The 19,290-nt window shown below is 36.5% G+C and overlaps 2 pseudogenes across 2 annotated transcripts; both read right to left on the reverse strand.

Annotated features, from left to right (window-relative positions):
* Positions 1-5,178: 5,178 nt before the first annotated feature.
* Positions 5,179-10,650, reverse strand: LOC143531018 (cysteine-rich receptor-like protein kinase 15; annotated as a pseudogene). Its single transcript, XR_013134954.1, has 7 exons — positions 9,813-10,650; positions 7,204-7,338; positions 6,900-7,024; positions 6,599-6,809; positions 6,022-6,259; positions 5,769-5,923; positions 5,179-5,633 (listed from the first exon to the last, which is right to left on the reverse strand). The product of XR_013134954.1 is annotated as a cysteine-rich receptor-like protein kinase 15 (transcript).
* Positions 10,651-14,966: 4,316 nt separating this feature from the next.
* On the reverse strand, positions 14,967-17,913 carry LOC143531016 (glutamate receptor 2.8-like; annotated as a pseudogene). Its single transcript, XR_013134952.1, has 5 exons — positions 17,591-17,913; positions 16,304-17,484; positions 15,910-16,222; positions 15,445-15,842; positions 14,967-15,374 (listed from the first exon to the last, which is right to left on the reverse strand). The product of XR_013134952.1 is annotated as a glutamate receptor 2.8-like (transcript).
* Between the last annotated feature and the right edge of the window lie 1,377 nt (positions 17,914-19,290).

Here is a 19,290-nt window from a genome sequence, read left to right on the forward strand (position 1 = left end):
GATCACGTTGCTTTCCGTGTCCTATACACTTCCCTTTATGAGTCTATTTGTGCTGGTTCTACTTAAGCAGTTAGTCAATTCAAACAATCAATTTTTTTTTTCCTATCCGTACCATTCTCATATCTTTTCTTTCTCATTAACGTATATCATTTAATCATACCTTTCACCTTTACTGATCTTGCTTGAGCGACACATGGCATTCTTGAACTGGCATCTTCTTTCTTTTCTTACTTAAATCCCATTCTCTGTTCGAGTCTAAGCATGTAGGATGCTTAAATCTCTCGAACTTTGCTCTGATACCAACTTGTAAGGCCCCGTTACCGGTAACCCTACTTTCGTGTTGGATTTACTCATAAACACAGTTCTAAATATCAGAGTTAATTAAAAACTTTACGCGGAATATAAAACTTTCATAAAACATTACATATCAATTCATAATCATGTCTTAAAACATTCCTCTTGTCTTTCAAAATCAAAACATAACTTATAAAACATATCAGATCTTCAGATGCCAGGCTTTAGTCTTCTGCCATGTGTCCTCCACTAAAACATATCAATTTTATTTTCGATAACTGCCTTAACACATTTTCCATTAGGTTTTTAATTTATTTTCTAAGCGAACTTCACTTTAGGCGAAGTTAAACCTTAGGCGAACTTGGCTTCAGGCGAAGTTAAACCTTAGGCGAACTTGGCTTCAGGCGAAGTTAAACCTTAGGCGAACTTGGCTTTTAGGCGAAGTTAAACCTCAGGCGAACTTGGCTTTTAGGCGAAGTTACCATTTAGGCGAAGTTACCATTTCAGCGAAGTTGCCATCAGGCGAACTTGGCTTCAGGCGAACTTATCATCAGGCGAACTTGGCTTGCAGGCGAAGTTCATCAGGCGAACTTAGCTTGCAGGCGAAGTTCATCGCTTGAAGGCGAAGTTGCCCAGATGAAGGCGAAGTTGTCGCGCTGCAGATCTGTTTGCCCATAACTCCTTCGTTTCTTAGCCAAATAACTCGATTTTGGTACCCACGGAATCGTATGATCGGCGCCTACAAATCCCAACCATCAAATCGGCCTAAAATCGACGTTTTAGGGGTCCGATTTGGGCAGTTGTGTTTCGGGTCCGATTAACCCGTCAAATCCTAACCATTTTCAGTAATATTAGCTTTGCGGGATTAGTTCTTACCTTTCCAACTCAGATCTACCAGCAAAATCTCGGGTCTCGACTTCGGATCTCGGTCGGTTATGTGTGTGCTTTTGAGTGTGTAAAAGAGAAAGATGGAAATAAAATGATATCTTGGGCTTGGGATGGGTATTTATAAGCCCACGGACCCAAGGCCCATTCTCATTTAACCCATCTTACGTAATCTAAGCCCATGACCCGTTCCTTACTCGACATTAAATAACTAAAACGTGAAATCACTAAACATAACTTTCTTTTATTTAACATTATAAAAATTTTAGGATGTTACACATCAGCTGCCTACATCAACTCACAACACAAATTTTTTATAGCATCACAATCTCCCCAAATTAAGTATCGACACATAAACCCTATATCGTTCAAAATCTTGCCTCATAACTCACCAGTGAACCCCAATGTAACAACAACTAAACCTAATTCTAGGGAACTCACCTTCGAACTCTTTTTCAGCCTTCGATCGGAAGCGCTTTCGGCAAAACCCCCAAATTACACTTCAACTGTAATGGCTTGTGATTGAACTCACAAACACTGCTTGATTTATATACTCCAAATATTAGAATCCTTATCGCCAAAATTACTCGATTGTGTATATCCGATTGATATGATTAGAAGATTTGGCGCCTATTACCTTGTGTAGTTGTCAGTCTAATTATATCCTCTGTATCCGTCGGCTTCCCAATATTATTCGCGCCGCGAGATTTGTGTTGGACTTATGAGGAAGGTGCTACATTTCTGGAACTAGTTATTACATTACAACCGGTTCCTTTTAACAAGCTACACAAAGATTACCTATATAACCCTTCAACCAAATCTAACTAGTTCTTAACTTCAAAACAATTACAAAACTGCCATCATCTATCCTACACCATAGATCTTTGTAATTAACGGCTAAGATTTACTTCTCGCATTTCTTGCTATAATATTACTTCTCGCAAGATCCATCCCCTATATATATATATATATTAATAAGCAAAACCGAAAATTTTAAAATGGTCGGGTTTTCGGGTTTGAAAAGTAACGAATGTTACACATTTCTCCATGAGAACTCAACTCCAACTCTTCCACAACTCAAGAAACAAGCTTTTAGTAAATAAATTTTTCTCTCTCTCTCTCCATCTTCTTCTTCTACCTTCTAGAAAATAAACTAATCTCGATCAGTGTATTTAGTTTGCTGATGAAATATATGATTAACATTCGCATAAGTAATACTAATGTTGTCACACCAGTCACCAGTAAGGCCAAAATATAACTTACGATATCAAAAGAACGAAACCCGCTAAATACATTATGGTCAAGCAAAAATTAAAGTGGACGAGAAATCCGGATACAATAGAAGAGCTTCGGTGCACACGCTTAACTTCAACGAGGAGGAGATCTTCAAGAATGTTTATTATTTGGCTATAAATAGGGCATTTGTGGTCATATGTATGCGTGCGTTTTCAATGGTATAAATCACCCACCCAAGGGGAGCTCACCTTTATTAATTTTTTTTACCGATTACGGGATTGTTTTATCTCTATATTATTCATTAGATCTTATGGTTTCACGCACCCATCTCGATCGCTTATCAAGAACAAAATCCGTTCGTTTTTCAGATCCGGCGTTAGGGGACCTACAAATGGTACACTAGTGGGTCAAATTAACTTATTCAACTTTGTTCTTGATATTCAAGTTCTAATTCTATGATTACCCGAACCGAGACGTTAATTTCTTGAAGACCCGTTGAAGTTTAGAAAATGAAGTTTGAAGATCTTAGAAATAAAATTGGAAATAATCGTGCTAGAAGTTCGTCTTTGTAGAGTCGACGTTTCGGGACCGTTCCGCCATGCGCCGAAATTCTGGTGAGCCTAGGGTTCTTCTCCAGCGACGATTCCAGAGATTGGAGATGTACAAATCGAACTTCGATATTCAGTTTGGTAAGTGTCGGTTATCTCTGGTTATCTCTGTTTGTTGCAACTGCTTGATATAAGATTCTACAGGTGGTTGGGAACTTGCATCGAGTTTCTGGACACCACCTAGAGTGCTAACGATATGTCACTGGAACTCCTTTTTTTCCGGTGAACAATTTTCCAGCAGCGGCGGTGAAGAGGGCTGGAGCTACTGTATGTCCAGGTTGTTATTGGTGGCTCATGGTGGGTACTAGTAGTGAATGGTGGCGGCGTTGGTATGGTAAACTGGTCGGAGCATGGCTTTGGACTTTGGTGGTCGGAAGACGGTTTCCGGAGACGAGCTTGGTTTTTCCGGCAATTTTTTTTCTTTTTCTATTTTAACATTTTTATTATAAAAACCGTTTTAAACATAATGATTTTTCAAGGAGCACATATGACAATTTTTTATGTGAATTTACAAAGGAGAGAATATGTCAAATAAGAGACAAGAACGTTTAGCCTAATCATAAACTTTTGAATCTCAAAATACCAACTACGCTTATAAATACCAACTAATTAACTAACCAGATAATAATGAGATATTATTTGTAGCCTTCCTCAATAACCTAACCTGTGGTATCAGTGTGTAGAACACTTGGACAATAGATGATCAAACTTAGAACATTCACAACAACAAACTTTCACAAACCCTCACATCAAGGCCATATCATATTCCAAACTTTTTACAAAAGTCCATACTTTCTTCACAACAACAAATCTCCACCTAACTATCCACATTATCACCTCCATCTAAAATACGCTCCTAAAGTAGCAATATAATTAAGGAAGTGATACATTGAAATGATTTAATATTTGTGTGACCGAGTAAAGAATAAAAACTTAGATACTCGATTAATGCGACTCAATTTCTTGAAGCGCATGTGTTTAAAGATCTTTTAGCTATGTCATATATTAACTCATGACACTTTAAATCTTGACATTATATTACGGATGCATTGTTTTTAATTCTGGCTTTCATGATTGTGACACACTGACCGGTGGGTGTCAATTTTGACTCAAACCATTTCAAATGAGTCAATTTGTGTTGTTTTGAAAAATTATATGGGTTTATTTAAGTTAGAGATTTTAACTAAATGGTTCAAAATTGGTCATTTGAAATTCCACCTTGTTATTTTCGGGTCAAAATGGATCGGCAAATTCAAAGAAATTGATCGATGTGGGTTAGTGTCATAAGAAAATGTGGCTGGTATCGGATCAGAACGGGTTTCAGAGTGGCATGGATTTCCAGACGAGACATGTTTCGGCACAAAACAGTTAAGGTTTTGAGCCAACATGAGTTTTCGCACGGGATGGGTTCGGGTCAATTTCTCGAGTTTTTTTTAATGGAACAAGGACAACGGAAAAAACATTTTTTTTAATTTATATTTTAAGTTATGATTTTTTTTATTATTTTTTATTGATTTTTTTCTAAGGGGCTTTTGATCTTAATAGAAAACCCTTTAAAAAAATCATAACTCAAGATATAAATCAAAAATAAAAAAAATAAAAAAACCTAAAATATTTCCTCCGTTGTCCTCGTTAACTTAAAAAAAACCGAACCCCATTCCGACCAAAACCAAAACAAGCATTTTCTTATTTGACCCTTTCTGACTCTAACCCATTTTGATCCATGACCCGTTCGACCCAACCCAACCCATTTGCCACCCCTACATTAGTCCTAAAGAGTTGTGTTGTTACATACACGTAGCTATTTTTTTTGACAACACTCTTAAACTACACAACTTTTTTTTCTTTTCTGAATTAACTCCATGGCCAAAGATTAAACGCGAGACTTTCCCCCAAGAGATATAATAATTAGCTATTATTTTAGAACCACAAATCTATAGGGATTAAGTAATCAAAAAGCATTTACATTGTCAATTTTAAAAGAGTTAATTTACCTAACCACTGCGTTATGTTTCCATAAGCAAACTGCAAAAGAACTAAAATGAAAATGGCTGCGATCTCATTTAGGTGGCATAAGATTAAGAAAAAGTACAAAAATTATTTGAGAAAATTAGGAACTATTTGAATTAATAGAGACTCATGTTTACGATACAAGGGCACATACAATCTGTCATTAATCTTTTATTGTAGAATGGAATTATGTTTTCAAAACCAAGCTAGTACCATATAAAGTGCATTATTTAAACCTATCTAGGAATTATCTCAGATATTGAAGCACACTACTTATTGAAAACTCTGATAGTTTTGGTATGCTTGATTTTTCTATGCCACTATTGCTTGTCGAGGAACTATACTGATGAAAAAGTGGCATTTCGGGATTAGTTTTACTATCCAGGAAAAACGCAGGCTCTGATGGTACCGGAATAGTGAGAGAGAAGCTAATGAGCATAAGAACAACTGGGGTCATGGTTGGCCTATTAACAACATTTTCTTGAACACATAATAATCCGATATGGATACTTCTAATGATATCATGCAATGAACCTGATCCAGTCTTTAATATGGGATCTATCATATTTGTCACCGTCTTATTCCGCCAATTTTCCATGCCTACATTAAAGTTGTGTTTATTAGCACACAAGTACAATTGGGAGACTAAAATTTTCAATATAAATGTTCTCGTTAATAAAAATTCTTTTCAAGTATATGGTCTTTAAATTAGATTTTAAAATATAAGATAAATACTTACAACGCTAAGAAGGTTCTCAATGTTCTCTCCTCTCTGAAAGTCTTGGTTCTTTTGACCTGTTATCGTCTCCAACACCAACACTCCAAAACTGAATACGTCTGATTTTACTGAGAATTGACCATGCATGGCATATTCAGGAGCCATATAGCCACTATATAAGAAAACACCGTTAACATTTGCGTTATCTTGTAAATAGAACAAGCTTCATAAATTTCCATGTATGAGATTATTTGAAGATCGTATACTTACTAGGTACCAACAATTCGACTTGTATCACCCTAAGTTTCCTCAGGTTTAAACAACTTTGCCATGCCAAAATCTGCAATTTTAGCATTCATTTCCGCATCCAACAAAACATTACTAACTTTTAAATCTCGATGAATGATCCTTAAACGCGAGTCTTCATGAAGATAAAGAAGTCCTTTTGCAACACCTTTGATGATCTTGTATCGCTTTTCCCAGTCAAGAAGTGTACGCTTAGTTTGATCTACAACAACCATCAACATGTAGGCATCACTAACAATATTCTATAAAAAAACTTATTTTTCTGTATCCAAAAATTGTCATTACGTTGATCATTAATAAGCTCTTTATGTGTTTAAAGAGGAAATCAATTTCTGAGACTAAAAGTATCAAATTGGTTTGTTGAAGCTATTTGGGATATCACAAAAGTTGTTTTTTCTTGTCAAGAAATTACTAAGCGTAAACTATGCTTACGCATTTTATCTAGTTATAAAAACCCATAATTCCATTAAAATTTGTATAAATGTTCATTGTCGGACACAATATATCGGGTGGAAAAGAGGACTGCTCTTAAGAAACTTACCAAAAATGAATTGATCAAGACTTGCATTTGGCAAGTACTCATATATGAGAAGTCTTTCACTTCCTTCTATACTAAAACCAAGCAACCTGACCAGATTACGGTGTTGAAGCTTCGCAACTAGCAAAACCTCATTCTTAAATTCTGCATCACCTTGCCCAGAATCCCTTGCTAGTCTTTTTACTGCTATATTCTGTTCATCCCCAAGTGTACCCTAAATATCACATGCTAACATACATTAGTGTTTCATCAACATTAAGATTTCATTCTTGAAATATCACAAGCAATATCAATTTGTGTATACCTTGTAAACCGCCCCAAAACCGCCTTTTCCTAGCTTATTATCTTCAGAAAAATCATTTGTTGCAGCTTTTACTAGGCTAAAGTTGTATTGCAAAGACTCGAGATTGAAAATATCCATAGTTTCAGCTAGTAAAAAAAAAAGAAAAGAAAATTAAAAGTTAGTTTTATTGAATAGTTGTTATCCCTATACTAGCAAATGGCTCAAAAATTGGTGTATTATATCAAAATGCTAGTATTATGGTACTAACAATATTAGTAGTGTATGCTTGAGTTATTGCAAATATGATTTCAAACTTAGAACTTACTCTCTATAGTTTTAGTTGACGAAGTTTTCCTCCTTTTCCTCAATCGTACGGAGATACAAATGGTAATGATTATTAAGATGACAATGACTACTGAAATAATGACTATTATCGTCACGATCGTGCTAGAACTTTTTCCTACAAGAAAATGAGTGCATTACCAAATATTTGTGTATTGACAATAATACAATACATTATGTTAATTTAAACATTTATCAAGCCTAAAATTCAAGTTCTTTACAAAATGTGAACTAATTTACGTTTAGTTTGGTGCTTCAAGAGTCCAGACACATGCTTCCAATGTATTGTCTAGAATGTACTTTTGGTAGAGCTAGGGTTAATGAAACGTAACAAGCAGAAGGATATTAAGGATGTTAATTAATCAAGTTAGAAGTCGTTTTAAATGGATTCAAAATCCCAAGAGATGTTGGTTTACTTATAGAGTCATAGCACGCACGCACGCTAGTGGTTCGCACAAGTTTCAGGTCAACTTTGGCAGATTTCAAACTTTTTTGTGTGTTGAGATAGTCTAAAATCAAATATAAAGTCAATGATATGGACCACCATTTGAAAATGTTGTTGATCTGTCACATTAATCTGCCATATGAGATAGCAACTTATTTAAAATCACTTAAAATAAAGTCAGCCATCTAAAACCATTTTTTTCTTTCAAATTCACCTATTCCAACAAAAAAATCGTCATTTTAGATGGACTTAATCCAAAGAGATGGTTTATAGTTAGACAACATGATAGTCATAGTAGATAGTGATTCACACATGTTTTGTGTCAAACTTGATAGATTTCCAACCTTTTTATATGTGATGATATATTGCTATGAAAGGATGGCATGAAAGTTGTCATTGAGGTCTCTCATGAAGAAGTAAATGCGATGAACAAAGAGGAGTTCAATAAACTAAGGAACAATGGTTTGGAAGCAAAAATGAACGAACACAATAAATCAATAGTTAACATAATCGACAACACATACAGGGGCGGATATATATAGAAAGTGGTTGGTTCCCCAGAATCATCCAAGTTTCGAAATAATAATGTACTTTTAAATTAGGAATGAACCACCCAAATCTCAACTATAAGCGCTAGTCTGCTAGTAAATACTTGGTTTTGTAACTGTGAGGTCACGAGTTCAATCTGGTTCTAATGCTTCTTTTTTTGAACCTTTTTTTTTTAATTAAGTCTTATGTGTTAACAATTTAGGGTTTTAACTTTTAAGTTTTAAAACACACAACATCAGCCGCTGCCTGCCTCTCAAGACTCACGCACACACAGCCAAGCTGCCACCAATCCATACCATCGCCGACCACCGCCCACCGCCGCCGGCCGCCTGGCCATCTCTTTTTCTGGCCAGCCACACGCCCACACTCCACACAGCTCCTTCCTTCAGCCTTCTGCTCTTCCTCAAAGCTTGAATCCTCCCACTTTGAAGGCATGTTCGCATTTATTTATTAAATGCTAATTACTTGTTCTTGTTAATTGTTTTTTATGTTGTTAGTTGTTAAATTTAGTTTTTGTTAGTTTCTTAGTTTTTAATTTGTTAGTTTGTAATTGTTGATTTGTAGGTATTATGAACATCACGAGATATTTCCAAAGAGAACCATCGAACCTTGGATCATCAAGTTAGGGTTGCATTATAAATGCAATGCTTGGTTAGATGCTTTAGATGTACGATTAATAGGGAATTACTGTAACAAGTTTTGAGGCAATTTTATCATCTAATAATAAAGTGTTGGTCGATCGTGTGCCTTGAAGTGATATCAAAGTTTGGTATAATTGTGGTCCAAGCTCGAGGTACCCAGGATTTATACCAAGATTTAGCTGCCGCGTGGAAGCATGCATGTTGCTGTCGTGAAGAGATCTAGGGCTGATCGTTTTTGCCAAGGAGAGATCTACAGTGTGAGATACTACGCTAAGGAAGATCTAGGGACTACTGATTGATTGCTTCAAGAAACCATGCCAGATCTTGTTTATTAATTCCGGGAATTACGGAACCAAAGTCGAATCATACTTGTTGCCCAAGTTAGTGACAAGAAGACCGATGTTCGACTAATTTCTTGGTTAATCGATTCAGATTTCGATTTAAGTTGGAAGTCTGATCTGTATGTTGATCCGAAGGACTAGGTCAAGAATTGAAGACGATCAATGGCTGATGAACAAGAAAAATCGAGTTACTATTACGGTTCCGAAAATACCGAAGGGGGGGGGGGGTGATTGTTGGTAATTCTGGACCGTATTCACAAGTTGATAAATATGGAAGGACCTCAGTTGATAAGTTAGTCAAGTTAGTTTAGTTTTCTAATTGTAATATGATTAATATGATAATGTCTTGATCACCAAGTTAGCGTACTTATATTATAAATATAGGGATTGGTTAGGGGTTTTAGATATGTGATCAATAAAGAATTATTGTAATAAGTTTTTGAGACGGTGTTTTCTCACAATAATAAAGTTTTCTCTCGCAATGATAAAGTGTTGACCGTTGAGAACGTGCTTGAGTTAAAAACATGAAATTTGTTTAGTTTGTATATAGAAGGTCATACATGTATTTGACAATAAAATTTGGAATCTAAGTTTATATTTGTAAAATAAATAATACCTGGTGATGGTGCTGAAACCGGCGGGGAAGCCTGCAGGTAAATAGGCGGTGCTGGTGACGAAGATGGTGGTGGTGGTATGCCAAGAGTACTAACGCTGAAAAACCTGTAAATCTCGTACCTGAAGTTACACGTAGGTATAACAGTTCTCCCTCCAACCTTCCCACCATACCCATTAATGGCAAACTGATTTACAGCCCATTCCAAACAATCACTGCACTGTCCCTCCGATAAGTCTGGAGTGCACTGCATAAGCCCATAAATTGTTGCGAAATCCGGCCCTGTAGTGTTCCCGCTGGCAAACTTCTTTAGTGAATCGCCAGCAGCAGCCTCCGCTCTCAGCTTCTGTAAAAACGGTCTCAGATATCTATTAAACCGATCCTGATCTGTCGCGTTTCGGACGTTCCACAAATACAGCGTAGACATTTCGGGAGCATTTGCGTATCCCAATACAGTCTGGTTGGAGTATCGCAGCAAACAGTTATCATTGTATCCTATTGCTTCCTTTTGGTTCGGGCAGACTTGTTGCAAGTTAACAATGGAGTAATCCAGACACCTCAGACACGCATCCGGATTAACGTCACCTCGACAAAGGGTGACGGAGTTGACTATATCGCTGCCTTGGCCACTAGAGAAGTTGAAGAAACCTAAGCCCGAGTTTGTGGAAGGAAGAGCGGAGAGGGCGATGCTGAGGTTTATCTGGTATGTACTGTTTCTTGTATAATTAGCAGTGTTTTCACAGTAATATTTAATGAAAGCGGGTGATTGAGCCCTGGTGATGGTATTGGCTAAATATATGAAACTAACCGTGAGACATAAGAGGAGTGTTCTTGTGGGCATGATATGCCTGGTTTTGGTCGCTGGGTCGAGATGGTAAGGATTATATTGAAATCTATTAACAGATCCACCGTATATATATAGCCTGCATGTGTTAGAAAATATCGTTCATAAAGTATTGACGTGCTATAATGGGTAGATTAAATGATAGAAGTCTTCTGTATATTGAAAAGTATGGAGTGGTCCATGTGTGTTTTAAGAATCAACAATAGTCTCTTGACGTTTTTTTTTGGTTCAAAACGTTTACTTAATATTACGAAATAAAAGGGATTTTCTTTCTTTTGCTATTTTTTAAAATATGTTATAATTTTCCCAAAAGTTTTTTAAACATTTTTATTATAAAACCCTTTTTAAACATAATGATTTTTCAACGAGCTCTATTGACAAATAACAGTTTCAACTTAACATTTGGCTGGTAACGGTCTCAACTGAAGGTGTATTTATTTTCAACGGTCCAAGACTAACCAAAAATTAACTTAATTAATTTGATGCTTACGTGACATGCCTAGTTGTCGAAATTGATGGGCCGCCTCTTTTCTTTAATTAATTTGTACCTGATTATTATTTTTAAAACTTAGTTTTGGCCATAACTTGTATATTACACTATTGATAAATCATGTGGGACATCTTCTTCGAGACCAAACAACCATGTTTGCTTCATCTTCGTCACTGTTGCACTTCTCCAGCGGTATTACATGCAATGAACAACGGCGGTGGTTTTTTCTTCTCAAAGGTAGACAAGGTAGAAGAATGGTGAAGGAGAGGGTTGTGGCAGGAGATTAGGGGATTTCTATGGTTGTGGAGGAGGTAACTAGATGGGAGATTGGGAGAAGACAAGCTTCAACTCCCTTGGAACTAGTGGCGGATCCAGAAATTTTTCTCACAGGGGTCGGAAATTTTTTGAGTCGTTAGTCAGTTGAATATTAGTATAAAAAACTCAATTCGGGCATTCGGGTCGGGTTAAATTGGTATATAAATTTTTTACTTGATACGGTTGGGTTGCTTCGCTCGAGTCAAATCGGGCAGGTAATATAAAGAAAATAATCAAACAAAATCTCATACAACCAAAAAAAAGTACGTGAAACATCTTTAAAAAGGCATATATAAAACAAAATATATTTAAAGTCATTCTTCGCAAATTTTATTCTTTTTTTGAAATCTAACCACAACATTATCTAGTTTGACATTCATAAGCAAGTGTTTTTCAAAATACAAGTATTGTTTAAATATATATATGCTAACCATTAAACGAAATTGTTAAAAACTAGTAAATCATCTACTAAATGAAAAAATAAACAGTGGAGAAATGTTATAATACAAATGGAAGCCTAACTTAACTAATAAAAGAAATAAATACTATGTCTTTTTATTGTAAATTACTAATAAATTTTGATTGCATGTCTTTCACCCTACTCATTAATTCACCTTCAAATTTTGGCAAATTGGAAATAAATAATTCAAACTTTTGTGTATTGGTCGATAACAATCTCAATTTTAAAAATTACTACCAGCGGTTCCAACTATTTTTGTCTCAATGTCCTCCGTTAAAAAACACTTAACACCATTATATTTTTTCCTACGTTTCAAACCGATGTTTTAATTAAGGCTTTTGATCGGAAGAATGATACGATTCGAACATTGTAAAACTTATCTCGAAACTGTTTTAAATAATTTGAAAATTCACATTAAAAATTCACAATATTTCTTTCATTCCATTTTGAATGGATTTAGAGGGGGAAAAAAAAGAGGAAAAATCTTTGAAATTCTCAATTAATCTGTACTAACCACCACATCCCAACCCCCTCCCCCACCCACAACTTTATCTTTTCTTTGTTCCCTCAAACTCCTTTCCCTTTTTTTTTAAATTCAATTTAGGTATTCTTTATTAAGCAAGGCAGTGATTGCATCGAAACAAAAGGCAAACGGGTAACAAGTTGCATCACTACCTTCTTTTGAATTGCAAAAACCAATCTTTTAAAAACCACATTCGCTGATCTTGGAGTCATAGCATTACTATGCATGACCCGTTGAACTTGGAAAGTGTCAGACACGAGGAAAGTGTCAAAAGCAAAAGAAATAAATACATGTTGGTTGTCAAGACACACTTTCTCATGTTTAGTCACCTTGTCTGAAGTAGCTTTTAAAACAACTTGACCGACTATGAAACCATTACTCCCTAAGCTCGCCAGATAGGAAACCCCTGTTAAAGCCACACACGCATAATGTTTCCTTCTCTCTTCTTTAATAACTCTGGATTCCGGAACATGGCCTTAAGATAATTTAATATTGCCCAAAATTACTGGTCCACCAAAATGAAAATCCAATCAAACTGGGTAGATTAGTGGGTTGAGGACTTCTCGAGTTTGGACCGATGGCTGAATAAAAAGTGAAACGCGACGGTAGCTTGGAGGCCGACAGTTTTGGGGCGAATCAAGGCAGGCTGGTATTTGGAATGCATAGGTCTAGCCGAGATCAGGAAACCGAGAAGTCGGCTGTTTTGGTGTTGTCATATAATTTGATGCGCATGGTTGCTTCTTTCACTTTTTGATGATTATAATGTAGTTGTTTTTTGTTTTTCACAGTTGGATCAGAGGTGGACTTTATATGTTCTATATTTGTTTATACTTAATAAAATAGTATTCATGATCTAATAAATGTTTATGGCTGTGCTTTTGTGACTACTTTGGTGTTAATTCACCGAGATGACCTTTCCTCTTTAGAAAGACTCCATGGGGTTGTGTTATATGTCCATACATGATTGTTTTGTTGTCAATTATATACATAAGATAAATATTGCATGTTGGTGCCATAAAATCTTGAAAGCCACAGTTAGTTTATTATATTTAGGTATTTCAGTTGACATTTAAAGAATATGAATGTATGTGGTTTGATGGCAATTGGGGTATTTCTTTAAGCATTGTTTGACTTACCTGTGCATGTTCGAATCCCGTATAATAACACAGTTTTTTTATTTTGTTTCTTTTGGGTGGGTCCCATCACACGGTTCTTTTTTATTTGTTTCTTTTGGGTGGGTACAGTAGAGGCCGTTCACAATAATTTTTTTTTTTAATATTGCAATGAATTTTTTCTCTTTTTTTCCTTTTAATACGTAACTTTTTTTTTTTGTTTTTTAGTTCGAGTACTAAAACGGACATAAACAAGACCGATCGAATTCGCATCAAGCACCCTCACGGCGTCCAAAATTTACCAACCGAATAAACGTAGTTTGAAATGTGTTGTAACCGAGACCGGCTGAATTCATGTCGAGTAGTTTTCGTTTTGCTTTTGGTTTTAGTTTAAATAAGTTTTTTTTTAATATGTTACTTTGATGAAATGATTTTTTAGGTTTAGTTTCGGTGTGTGTCAAACCTAAATTAAGAAAAGTATGTTATTTTGTTGTATTTGAGTGCTGACGAATTTATTTTTTTGGATTAGTTCTGGTGTCGTAACGCGATATACTGACCGAATTTGTGTCAACTCACAACTACAACGTGCGGGTTTTACGACCGATTACAAGTCGTTTTAAATATATTTTTTATTACAAGTTATATGAGTGTTAATAGTATAGTGTTTGTCTACTTTTTTTAGGTTTATTGTTATTACCGTTACGAACCTAACTGATATCTACCGAATTTGCCTCACTGCACCGCCGCAACGTGGTGGGTTGATATCTAGTTGTTATTAGATTTTTGTTGAATCACCAAGATGTCATACCGTTATAGAGAGACTCCATCTTGTTGTCCTATATATGTTTGTGTGATTGACTGACTTTAATCTATTTGGTTAATGTGAAAGGTGTACAAGAAGCATGGCACCAACCAAATGCTTCTTTTGAATACGATACCTGCTTACTATATGTAAAATAAGGTAACTAGGACAGTAAGTAGTGAAAACAAATGGCCAAAGATTCATATTATATAGAGACATAAATATCAAGTATTCCAGTATATGCTTTAACCCATAAAAAGTATCTTTTTTTATTTAATATGACTTTGTATTTATTGAATGTCGACGATGTACTTTTGTTAAGATGGTGATATCGCATTTTATTTATTTAACCGGATGACCGACCCTAACCAACCCATTTAGACTCGAAAACTTGATGTCAGAAGAAAACCGAGCACCGAAATATCTTGAACCCATAAAAAAAAATTTCTGGCTCTGTCTCTGCTTGTAAGTACTCATTGCATTAACAGATAAACAAGTTTAATTAAAAGAAGTTTTAATCCATACCAGAATTACATACATGGGATATCTTAATAAAACATAATTGCTTAGTTTTTATATATTGTATTTTTACTTAACACGGAATTAATTTAAACCAATGAACATGTTTGCTTTCAGATCGTGACATGATATATACGGTTAGCTAGTAGCTAGTTTTCTGCATTGACAACTACACTAGATGACCTTCTCATTTGGTGTTTTACAAATAATGACACCAATTTGAAAAAATTATTGAGTTCTGGATTAGATTTTTTAAATTCATTGATGCTTATGACGATGTAGATGACAAGAGCAACCGTTGATGTCCCTCCTGTTAACTCAAACAGTATCGAGAAGCTGCGAAGGCTAAGACTCTCGTCTGCATTTGGAGAAGAGTCGCCATCCACACATTTCTCAGATTTAAGATAAGCATCCTCAAGTTCTTTAAGCTTTCCACTTTCTGATACATTCGTTAGAGCTTTGTTTACCTCGTTAAGAAGTGCGTATTTCCTAGGAAATGCCTGAAAGTACAAAAACATGTCCTGTAAAACTGTATCCTGATTATGACGAATTTTGATCAAGAAAACTTACAAATCCATAACCTCCAACTTTAAATGTCTCTCCGGTTCTGATGAAGCTCTTACAATACTGAGCTAGAAAGACACTGGCTGCAGGAACTTCAAGAAAGATGGCTGCAATTTCACCACTATAAAGGGCATCGGCATATGCATGGGTCGATTTATAGCTCCTGACCTTGAAGCTACTAAAACCCAAAACATCTTTCAAGTAGTGATTGACAAGCGAACCATTGCAGTACCCTACTGTTGCATTCATGTTTCTGAGCACCTCAACGCTCGTTATTGTTGGCTCCAACCTTTAAGCCGTGAGCATGCTCGTGAAGCTAGCTGTGTAGCTCTGTGTGACGACTAATGCCACAAAAAGCCACACGACCACCGCCATTCTTGACAAGTTGCTATGCAACTTGTCCCCTATCAGTCAAAATAATCATAAGTAAAATAACTTTTTCGAAAATGGAATTAAAAATTTGTCCACTACCTCGCAAAGTGAAGAGGGTCGTAAATGCAAGCCAGATGACGATTCCAATTTGGTTTATTATCGAACCACTGAGATGCTCACAATGAGCCCTTTCAATTAACCAAACGATGAAGCCGTTGTAAAGAGTGAGTGCTGCTATCAACCACCACATTTTTGCAGTAAAAGGCTTCATGAACAACCATGGCTGGTTTGATAATCTAGATCTAACCGGTACAATCATCTCCAAGCCCGACTCTGTGTATGGTTGAGTGAAATCCAGATAGTCCAGCCGGCTTGACCTGATGGCTACATCACCTGCTACCGCAGAGAAATTCTTCTCCAGAGCCAAAAAATAAAAGACAAACTAAATATTTATGCAAAAGAAAAATATTACATGTTATGACTAATTGATTACCTTTAAAGGTATTTGTATCATCAGTTCATCATAAGAACCATTAAATGCTATATATTCATACGGTTGCTTCAATAGTTTCATCATTTCATCGAACACAGCAATTACAAATCCACTGAACACAGTTTGATTCTTCTCCAGATCAAATTCAACATTCACGAATTGCTTAAACAATGAATGACCAGGAACGCCTACCCTCATCCGATTCTCTGAGCTTTCAGCAAGATTCCGGCGCCGTCTGTTAGCAAACCACGGTTGCATCGGGAACAAAGCTTGTTTCAGGTTATCAATTGTATGTGTGTAACTTGTTGAACCATTCGTGTGACTCATGTCATCCTCAACAGCCTCTGAAAACCCGAATCCTTCAGTCCAGTACACGCTGTGATATCCCTTTCCTATCACGTAAACAATCTCCACCGTAGTTTCTAGAATTGGGGTCACATTGCGCTTTAACAATCTCACGGCGTTATATCCTTGCACAGAAAAGATTCCAGGCTCGTCTTGCTCTTCTTCTGGATAATCTTGACGGAAATTTTGACGGAATCTTTTTCTGAAATCTACGAAATCCGGCGTGTTATCGGGAAAGTAGGTTTTGACCCCGATCATACCTTTCAATGAAGATATCTTGGTGGAACTAACGGAATGAAAAAGATCTGTGATTGCATTAGTTGCAATCCATAGATACCCATCTTTGGTCATATCCATCTTCTTGGCCGTCTGAAACAACCTCACTGCAAGTTCCAGAGACGTATGAATTACGAACACTTTAAGATTTTTTTTCTTGAGTACCGCAAGCTCTGCGGTTAAGGAACATAAACCTGGTGTGAGTGGTAAGATATGGGTTAGTGAACCACCTGTTTTATGAAATGCCTGTGAGAGATAAGAGGTGATTGCTGCGGATGAGGAGGTTAGATGCGAGGTTTCGTATATGAGAGTAACTTGATTTATACTCCATGACTGTAAAACCGCAGCCAGTGCGTTCATCTGTGTTGATTGTGTAGGTACAGACTGAAGAAAAAATGGCCACTGATCTGTTGCTTGAAGTGGAGTTGTGCCAGCTAATGAAAGAAAAACCGGAATATTGGGAACGGATTCACTGATAACCTCGGTTATTGCGGATGCTTCTTCCCATGTATGAGCTCCCAAAATGGCTTTCACATTATGTTCATCTATAAGGTCTTTAGCTGCATTAAATCAAAGTTCTTTAATACCAATTTGCCAACTTTCTTAAGACAAGCATAATTGTTATTTCTTGAATTCTTGAAAAAAAAAATGTGATCAGTGATTTACCTGCAAGAGCTGCATGTATCGGTTTGCTTTGAGAGTTTTGAAGATATAAAACAGAAGGCTGATTAGTTTCATTGTTAAAGTCTTGAATTGCTATTTCAATGGCTACTTTAGCCTCTTTCCCGGGCCTAGACGTTTGATCAAGAATGACGCCAATCTTAGTGAACTCTTTTGCGGTGTTCGGTGATGCTTGCTGAAGAGAAAACCGAGAAGAGAAGGTAACCAGAAAGATAATGCAAGTTGTAAAATAAGGCATCTTCTTTCAGTGAGATTCTTTCCTATAAAAATATTGTTTTCATTGATTTATATATATGTCTCAAAAGTTGTAGCCAATTATAATAAATCACTTTGTAGTAAAAGATCCATGAAATTTCTTGTAGCTTTCTCTGATGTGGACCCATTCCACATATCTACAGAAATATATGACCCAAATGGTGTTAGTCTGGAGTAGTATGCATGTTTTGTGGTTCAGAATGAAAGACGTTAAGGTTACTGACCCATTCAACTTGGAAGAATTTACAAGGCACTTGTGTCATTATCAAAAGTCAACATTTATACCCAACTGTCAAGAATTGCAATTTGTTTGTTGTAGTCTTGTCGATTGTGCTAAGACTACTAATAAATAGACTTTAATGGCCTGTTTGGTTCACTAGAATTCAAGGGATTTCTTTGGAATTGGAATTTGAATTCCATCCCTTAGTGTGTTTGGTTGGTTAACAAAAAGATTTGGAATTGGAATTCATTCAAATCAAATCACACAAATGAAGGAATTCAGATTACTTCACTACTTGGAAGGATTTCATGGGATTGTGTGTGAATACCATAAATAACCCTCTGCCTCTACCAACAGATCCAAACCGTCGCCGCTAATTAACACTGCCACCCACCGCCAACCAATGCAGTAGCCGGGTCACCCGCCACCGCCGTTGTCGCAGCCACTTCCGCCACCGAGCAACACCGGACGCCGATAACAACCGAGCAACTCCGTCACCGCCGTTGTCGCAGCCACTCTAGCCACTCCTGTCGTTGAAGTGAAAGACGAGTAGGTGTTGTGGCCGCCGGCGCCGAAGATGGTGGTTGGCTGCTTTAGAGATGAAGAAGGAAGGTTACTTGGTTGAGTGGTTGAGGATATAGCAGACCCTTTTGTTTCTTTGACTCATCTTTTGATGTAAGGGCAAATGTGTCTTTTTGAGCTATTTTCCAATTTCAATTCCGTTAACAAAGTTATAACCAAACACATCAAAGGATTTGCAAAAAGGATTTAAATTCCAATTCAAATTCTAATTCCAATTCCAATTCCAATTCCAATTCCAATTCCAATTCCAATTCCAATTCCAATTCCAAATCAATCCGTGAACCAAACGCCCCCTAACTTTATATGCCATGCAAACAAGTTTGAAACTAATGTCAAAATCATAACATGGACGGGAGTATACAAGGTATGTGGTATGCGTTTGTCCACCGGAAAAACTTTTTGTTAATTAAAGACATCTAGAATCATTTTTTTTAAAGCTTGACCGTCAAAATGCCATCGGACAAAGTTGTCAAACACGAGAAAGCTTGTTTAGAAAATCAACATGTATTTCTCCCTTTTGCGTTTGATACATTTGGGTTTCTGGCCGCGGAGGCTGTGAATTTTCTAAACAGGGTTCAGCGTGTCGTACATAGTACTTTTTCGTCTCCTACGACCCAATGCTTTGTTT

This window comes from Bidens hawaiensis, unplaced genomic scaffold, assembly GCF_021521415.1.
Source record: "Bidens hawaiensis isolate Kalapana, Puna unplaced genomic scaffold, B.hawaiensis_p1.1 tig00009070_1, whole genome shotgun sequence".
In the NCBI taxonomy this organism is placed as follows: domain Eukaryota; kingdom Viridiplantae; phylum Streptophyta; class Magnoliopsida; order Asterales; family Asteraceae; genus Bidens; species Bidens hawaiensis.